Below are 8,295 nucleotides of genomic sequence, written 5' to 3'. Positions count from 1 at the left end.
TGAAGGATGTCAATGATTGTCTTGTGAACAACTGTCAGATCAGCAGTCTTCCCCATGATTGTGTAGCCTAGTGAACCAAACTGAGAGACCATTTTGAAGTCTCAGAGAGCCTCTGCAGGTGTTTTGAGTTGATTACCTGATTGACATGTCACCATATTCTAATTTGTTGAGATAGTGATTGGTCGGTTTTTGTTAATGTGAGCCAAAATCATCACAATTAAAAGAACCAAAGACTTAAACTACTTCAGTCTGTGTGCATTTAATTTTTTTAATACACAAGTTTCTCAATTTGAGTAGAATTGCTGAAATTAACTTTTCCACATTCTAATTTACTGAGATGCACCTGTATTTGTAGGGGGTGAAGTAGTGGAATAGTTAGTTATTCTGGGAGGATTTTCCACTTAGTGGGGAAGAGGTTGAAAATAAGCTTGAGAATGTTTGGTTGTGTTAAGAGCACATCACTAACAGTAGTTTTTTTAATCCCTTGTTTTTATTGTTGTGATTATTTTTTAAACTATTATTTTACTTAATTTTATGTAAATCACTTTGAATTGCCATTGTGTATGAAATGTGCTATATGAATAAACTCTCCTTGCCTTGCTTAAATGACGATGCCCATGTCATGACAGCTGTGGTCTGTACGTATGTGTGTCATGATCAATGTCTGTGTTTCCTGTGTCTGTGTCCAAGGATTATAGTTTGTAGTTTTTTTGTCCCTACTGTTGCATTGTTCCCCTCCTGTTTCCTTGCTGCTCTGCTCCCTTGTTTGTTGTCATGGACACTCATTGAACCTCAACCAATTCCTTGTTAGTTGCCCTAGTTACTGATTAGTTCATTACTTCAGCTCTCTGTATAAATAAACCTTGTGTTTCCCTTGTGCTTTGTCAGTTGTTGAATGTCTGTGATGGTTGCTCTCTGCCCTTGCACGAGTTCCTTGCCGTGCCCATGTTGAATTACCTGGTGTTTCCTGGATTATTTAGTTCTGCACATAGATGCTCATCTCACTCCGTTGATGTAAAGTCCGATTCTTTTCCGCGAACCGGTTCTTTTTGGACCGTTCGGATCATTGAACCGTTTCAAAAAGTCAGTTCATCGTTTTCTGGCGTCATCCATAGACTGTATAAAAACATGGACGTAGTGTCCGTGACGTCACCCGTAGACTCATGAAGTGTGATTTCTGAAGCCTAAAGTGTGCAGAGCGGGCTGTTGCCATCTTGGCAGCGCGTCACCGCGCGACTCTCCCGGACAATCAATAATGGGCAAAAAGGCGGGAGCTACTTGCTGAAGCCACGCCCACCTAGCGCAACGGCAGTGTCAGCAGCGGCTATCCACCTGTCACTCAAGTGGCCACGCCCTTAATTATGCAGAACTTTAAGTCTTAATATAATTTAAACGAATGAGTTATAAAAAATGGGACTGACTCCCTTTTGCAGCCAGCCTCAGGCGGCCAGTCGATGAATTGCAGTTTTAGTCACTTCCTTATTGGCCTCAGGAAAGAGAGCGGGAGGTTGGGGCTCGGCGTCATCAAGCAATACTACGCACTTATTTTCTAACAGCTCAATGCCGTGTTGTATCAATGAAACATTAAAATAAAGTCATTTTATCTCAACACATTGAAACACTCAAATGCAATGTTAATTGTGTGACTGCACATAGCTGATTATTACCTTTAATTCGCTTAAGTTAATGCTGTCAGTAGTCCGTTTCATTCGCGGATCCTTTGTCAGATGCGATTGACTAACCTACAACATTTCCAGTCTCCTGAGATGCCTTCATCTGGCCGGTTTTTGAAGGCAGCATATGTTTCCCTTTCATAGGTCATTTCGATGCTGCGGTGACGTCACCTTATGGGAACACCTCTCGGTGTGACGAATGTCTGAAGCCCTATACCATCTGGCCAATCCTATTGGCCAAATAGTGCTTGGTACCGCCCTACGTATGTGTACCCATCGTATACCAGAGTGCCGCTGAGTTCTGGCCCCATTGCGGCTCCAGGGCGTTCGTGTATTGAATTGCCTGGATGATTGGCTGGTGTTAGCACAATCGCATACTCAAGCACACTCCCATCGGGATCTTGTGCTGAATCATCTAAACAGCCTGGGCTTATGCACAAAATTCTAGAATAGTGTTTTAATTCCTCTCAGCGGATAACCTTCTAGGAATATACTTGGACTCTCGCGCGATGACAGCAAGACTATCTCTCCCGCGCGCTTTGTCTTTCACGTCATGCATGTGTCACTTCAAAGTGGGTCGCACAGTGACGGTGAGTTTGTGCCTCAGACTTTTAGGTCTAATGGCAGCGGCATCCCCTGTAATCCATCTGGGCTTACTTCATATGCGCCCTTTTCAGTGGTGGACGACAAGCCGGAACATTTCACCCCATTGTCTTCCGCATTGGACGATTTCAGTGACACGGAGGTGTGCTATGTCAATAAGACAATGGATGTCAACCGAATTCCTTCTAGCTGGAGTTCGGCTGGGGATTTGTGCTTCCCGAGAGACTGTCACGACGGACGCGTCTTTGACCGGTTGGGGAGCTGTTTGTCAAGGGCGCCCATACGGAGTATGGACGGTGACACAACGCAGTTGGCATATAAACAGGTTGGAATTACTGGCGGTTTTTCTAGCTCTCCAGTATTTCTCGAATCTGCTGATCGTATCTGAATCATCAAGGAGGATTACACTCTCGAAATATTCTCCTTTGGTCTTAGAACAGATTTCTGTTGATCTGAGCGGCTCATGTCCCCGGACGTTTGAACTTCGGAGTGGATTTGCTATCCAGACAGACTCTGGAGCAGGGGGAATGGAGGTTGCACCCCCAAACGGTGAGCCTTTTATGGCAAATATTTGGAGAAGCAAGAGTGGACTTTTTCACGTCGAGCATGACTATGCATTGCCCGCTGTGGTTCTCCCTATGCCCTCCATCGCCCCTAGGCTTGGATGCGTTAGCTCACAATTGGCCCAGAACCAGCTTGTATGCTTTTCCCCCGATTCATCTAATTCCAGCGATGTTATCCAGGATTCGGCTGGACAGAGTGGAGCAGCTGCTGCTGGTGGCTCCGTGGTGGCCCACACAGCCGTGGTTTGCGGACCTGGTCAGTCTGTTAGCGGGCTCTCCATGGGAGATTCCCCTCAGACAGGACTTACTATCGCAAGCACAGGGAATGATTTGGCACCCAAGGCCAGATCTATGGAAGCTGTGGGCGTGGCCTCTGAGCGGAGTGAGTTAATATGTCCCGGTCTTTCTGTTGAAACCACCGAGACTATAATGAATTCTAGGGCAGCTTCTATTGCTTCGAGATGCTTATATGCTTTTAAATGGAAACTGTTTACGACCTGGTGTGGAATTCGTAATTGGATCCGGTTTACTGCCCAGTGGCTTCAGTACTGGAGTTCCTTTAAGATCGTTTCTCCGATGGAGTAACGCCAGCCACTCTGAAAGTTTACATGACAGCCATTTCAGCTAACCACGTATATAAAGATGGTGCTTTAGTGGGCTGTCTTCCGCTGGTCTCTCGTTTTATACAGGGTGCGCGACGGCTGAGGCCTTTCCGCCCTGTGCGAGTTCCTTCATGGGATTTATCCATTGTGTTGCAAGGTTTATCAGGGCATCCGTTTGCTAAAATCCTGACTTTAAAGACCGTTCTTCTTGTGGCTTTATCCTCCCTCAAGAGAGTTGGGGATTTACAGGCTTTTTCTGTTTCGCCCTCGTGCATGGATTTTGCACCAGGCTCTGTGAAAGTATTGCTGCGACCGAGGCCTAATTATGTCCCTAAGGTCGCTTCGAATGCTTTTCACTTTCAACAAGTGGTCTTGGAGGCTTTACCCCCTGCAGAGGCGGGGTCAGGAGATCTGAGTTTTTGCCCTGTCAGAGCGCTGAAGACTTATGTTGATCGAACAGCTCCATGGTGTGAGTCCGACCAGCTTTGTCTGTTAGGACAAAAAATAGAGGCCATGCTGTCACAAAGCAGTGCATGTCCCATTGGCTGGTGGAGACTATATCTTTAGCCTATGAGGCGCGCAGACTCGCTTCGCCCTTAGGAGTTAGAGCTCATTCCACGAGAGCAGTGGCTTCATCACAAGCTTTCTCAGTGGTTCTTCTATATATGATGTCTGTGCTGCGGCAGGATGTTTCTCACCGAGCACTTTTGTCAAGTTTTACAGTCTGGATGTGAGGATGGCTCCTGGCTCCCGGGTTCTGTCCGCTTGAGCAGATGCATGATGTCTGTGCTGCGGCAGGATTTTTCTCACCGAGCACTTTTGTCAAGTTTTACAGTCTGGATGTGAGGATGGCTCCTGGCTCCCGGGTTCTGTCCGCTTGAGCAGATGCTTTCCTTGGATTCCAACTATCAGGTACGTCAGGCGTTATGGTATAGGGTTCCCATACGGTGACGTCACCACAGCATCAAAGTGACCTATGAAAGGGAACATCTCGGTTACGTATGTAACCACGGTTCCCTGAATAGGGAACGAGATGCTGCGGTCCCGGCCGTTCCGTACCTTGATAGCATTTCTTCAGTTCATGAAATCTGAGCGAAATAGCGCGCAGCACTCAGGTATACAATGCATATGCATGCGTAGGGCGGTGCCAAGCGCTATTAGGCCAATAGGATTGGCGGGATGGTATAGGGCTTCAGACATTCGTCACACCGAGAGGTGTTCCCATACGGTGACATAACCGCAGCATCTCGTTCCCTATTCAGGAAACCATGGTTACATACGTAACCGAGATGATCCTTCGCTGCCTTTGATATCCCACAATCCTGTGGATTTGCATTCTGTGACAGTTAAGCCAAAAAATAAAGATGCCGTCTGAAAGTTTCGGTCGGTGGTCAGTTTGTGTGTAAATGTATGTTTTCTGAAGAACGTTTTCCACTTTTTATGTAATTTCTAGCGAGAAATGAATATTGCAGTAATGAAATATCCACTTCGTTATCAACAAAGCTCTCTATATTTTGCTGTAGATCATTAAACCATTACTCCGCCTCAGAAGCCTGTACGAAATCCGTTTCATGATGTGCCTTCAGGCAAAAACGCTGCCTGCAAAGTCATTGCCTGATTAGACAGCAAGGCAGCAAGTCACCTGCCTAAATTTTCGGCTGTGAGTCTTGCGTCATCAACCCGGAACTAAAGTTCGATTCAGTTCAATTTTGTGAACCGGCTCAACCGGTTACTTCCTGAGAACTGTCTTAAAAGAACGATTCGTTTAAGAATCAAACATCACTAATCTCAGTTTGCCTTATCTCGTCTCTGCGATGTTACAATGTTAATGAAGTTGAGACCCCTCATTGTCTGAGTTGGTTCACCCACACCCATTCTACAATCAAACCATTTGCTCAGAATGTGATCATCACAAACAGTGCAAATAGAACAATTAAACTGCTGACTTTCTTCTTCTCTATAAAAATTAAGCCATTTTGGGAAATGAGCCTGAGCAAACATCAGTTTGCACTGAATTTGGTCTGTAGTCTATTACAAATTGATAGTCACTGACTAATAATCATTTAAAGGTGGAAACAATGCTTTAATAAATTCTGTTCTTTATTTATTTTTTTATTTACCAAATCAGACATTATATATATTTTTGTCCAGCCACAAAACAAAAAAAATTATTTTTGTTATATAGTCTATAAATTTTGTATTCTTTAAATTAACGTTATATTTTATTGACATGTTTACATTTCTTTTTTAGCCTGAAATAAAATTTACAAAACTTTTCTTTCTTTACAAAAAGAGATTATACAGCTGTAATGTAACTATAATTTCACAGTTTCTGGCATGATAACAATGGCATAGCCTATATTAAGCATAACATTACCATCCTTACAGCAGGCTGTCACTATTTTTGATACTCAGTATGTTAAACTTTTAGAACTGAGAATAAGTACGAAAAAAAAAACTAACTTTGATAGTACCTTTAATATGTTGTACTTACCATTTTGTTGGCCTGACAAATGTAGAATTAACCTACTACAAAAAATAAAAAATAAATAAAAATAAGTAAAAAGCAAATGAAAAATGTGTTTCTTTTAATATAAGAACAATCATGTGACTGTTCCCTACAGAACAGAAAAAAATGATAATACACTCTGCCCTCTGCTGGGCCATTATTGGAAGAGCGAGTCACTTTGGCCAGCGTGTCCACTCTACCAGTATCTGATATTTGACAGGTTGTTCACAGTCAGATATTTAAAATTCAGGTCCATGATAAACCATTAGTAACATAAACTATTCCTCATAAAGAAGTACAAATGTTTCACCATTCCAGTATGACATTGTTAAAATGCAACCTATGACCCCACTAAAGACAGCCATATGACGCACATGGTCATCAGTCATGTAAAAATAGCATGTGTCTTTTGTTACTGGAGGAAAGCAAATCTGAGCAACCTGTGTGTTGCCATGGACACAGGGCATGGGAGGAATGCTCGGAGGCCCAGTGTGTCAGGTGCTCCTCCCTTCAGGGAATGTTCGTCGTTCAAAGACTTTAAAACTTAGCTCCAGGATAAACCTGTGTACACTGAAGAGGTGTGTATGACTGACGTGAGAATGGAGATTGACGTTGAGTTTCAGTCCTATTTACAATTGACGCAGATGAGTGCTTTATTTGCATCTAAGACGTTTGATGGAGAGGTGTGGTTTACAGGTGCAAATTCTGGAAAGGCCAGTTCCCAGGTAGCCACAAGCGAGACAAATCCCTCCCCTTGCCTCTTGTCTCTAGATGCACACGCTCTGAAATCTCAAACCATTTTACTTTTACAACCTGCCTCGATCATCTCACCCGAGACCAACAGGCAGCGCTCAGGTAGGTACACAGTTTTCATTTTTTAGAAACCATATTCATAGAATTCATAGAAACCTATTGAGGAATGTTGAAAATTCATCTGGCCTAGTTTGGTGTGAAATGGAGAGTAGGTAGATGACAGTGGTATGAAGGCTACTGAAATTTTGATCTATTGAAGGAAGTAATGATTACAGATAACTTAAAAAATAAATTACCTTTTGGGATGTTTGACGAATGGTGCCACATACCTATAAATTACACATATTATTATGTTTTTATGGATAAGCTGATTAACTTCTATCTAATAAACAATGAATCAAAAATGTATTCCTTAAAGAAATGTTTGGAAAATATGTTATATTGTAGCTTAACCACACATTTCTTCTCAGTACATTGTATTGTTGACATCATATGACTGCTGTCTCACACTTCCACGTACAAGATACCACAGAATCAGTTCTGGGAAACCTGTTCTGGCACATTCTTAAGAATCTCAAGATTAATAATAGAAGATTTTCCTCCAGGAGGAAATGAGAACTGTCTAAAAATGGTGATATTTTAGATTTCTAATTTAACAGACGTGTGCTTTAACTTTTTTCAAAATTGGAAAATGTTCATCTTGACTTTACATGCTGCCTTAGAATAATGCCAGCTAACATAAAATATAATAATAATAACTTACAAATATATCAATTATAAACTGACCATAAAATAAAGAACAGTGTTATAATTGATACAATCATTTTATATTAGTTGTAAGTAATAACAATAATTACACAACTAGAAATCAGCATGTGGTTCAGATATGACATGCCAGATTAAATGTTCTATATACTAAATACACATAAAAGCAGGACACAAATGTGGAGCCCAAGTACTCTTAGTTCCATCAAACTCTTTCATTTTTCTAACATTATCACAGTTTAATTATACTTTTGTTGGTGGCCGGCAACAATAAATGATGGCAGATGAACCGGACAAACAGGAATAGACCTAAGTGTGAAGTGTTAAGTGTAGGTGCGTCTGTATAGATACCAATTACTGACATTATCATGCCACGTCATTATACAAATATTTTTATGAGCATCACTTTGTTCTTTGTGTTTTGTTTTGTCATAATTGGCCTCAAAATGTGCATCTAAATATATTTTGGGTGTGTATTGTATACCATACACAGAATACAGAATACTGTATGCTCACCTCTTGTTATTGCAATGTACTGATATGGTTGAATGGTGTACATTACACTTGCATCAAGAGGGCTTAGATACACTTCAGTGAAAATGACTCATGGGAGTGAAACAAAGGGCTGCTAAATAGAGGTTTCAGAGAAAGAACACTTTCATTGTGTGTAGAGAGACATGGACAGGTTTTACTTCTCCCAAATGTTGATTAATTTTGGCAGCATTTATCTTTTGATCAATATAACTTGTTACATTGCATTGCTTATGTTTTTGTGATATAATCATTCACTCCACACAGTAACATGTCTTATTTTGGCAGGTAGAGGA

At 41.7% G+C, this 8,295-nt stretch overlaps 1 protein-coding gene across 1 annotated transcript in view; it reads left to right on the top strand.

The window, feature by feature from the left end:
- Window positions 1-6,649: 6,649 nt before the first annotated feature.
- The window catches only part of LOC132114492 (mucin-15-like), a 4,313-nt gene continuing 2,667 nt past the window's right edge, over window positions 6,650-8,295 (top strand). Inside the window, exons 1-2 of the mRNA XM_059522637.1 lie at window positions 6,650-6,809; window positions 8,292-8,295. The exon at window positions 8,292-8,295 is cut by the window's right edge and continues 773 nt beyond it. The gene's annotated coding sequence lies outside the window, so the exon portion shown is untranslated. The remainder of the gene's footprint in view (window positions 6,810-8,291) is intronic.

The sequence above is a fragment of the Carassius carassius genome, chromosome 3 (assembly GCF_963082965.1).
Source record: "Carassius carassius chromosome 3, fCarCar2.1, whole genome shotgun sequence".
Classification (NCBI taxonomy): Eukaryota; Metazoa; Chordata; class Actinopteri; order Cypriniformes; family Cyprinidae; genus Carassius; species Carassius carassius.
This window is presented reverse-complemented; position numbering and strand designations above follow the sequence as displayed.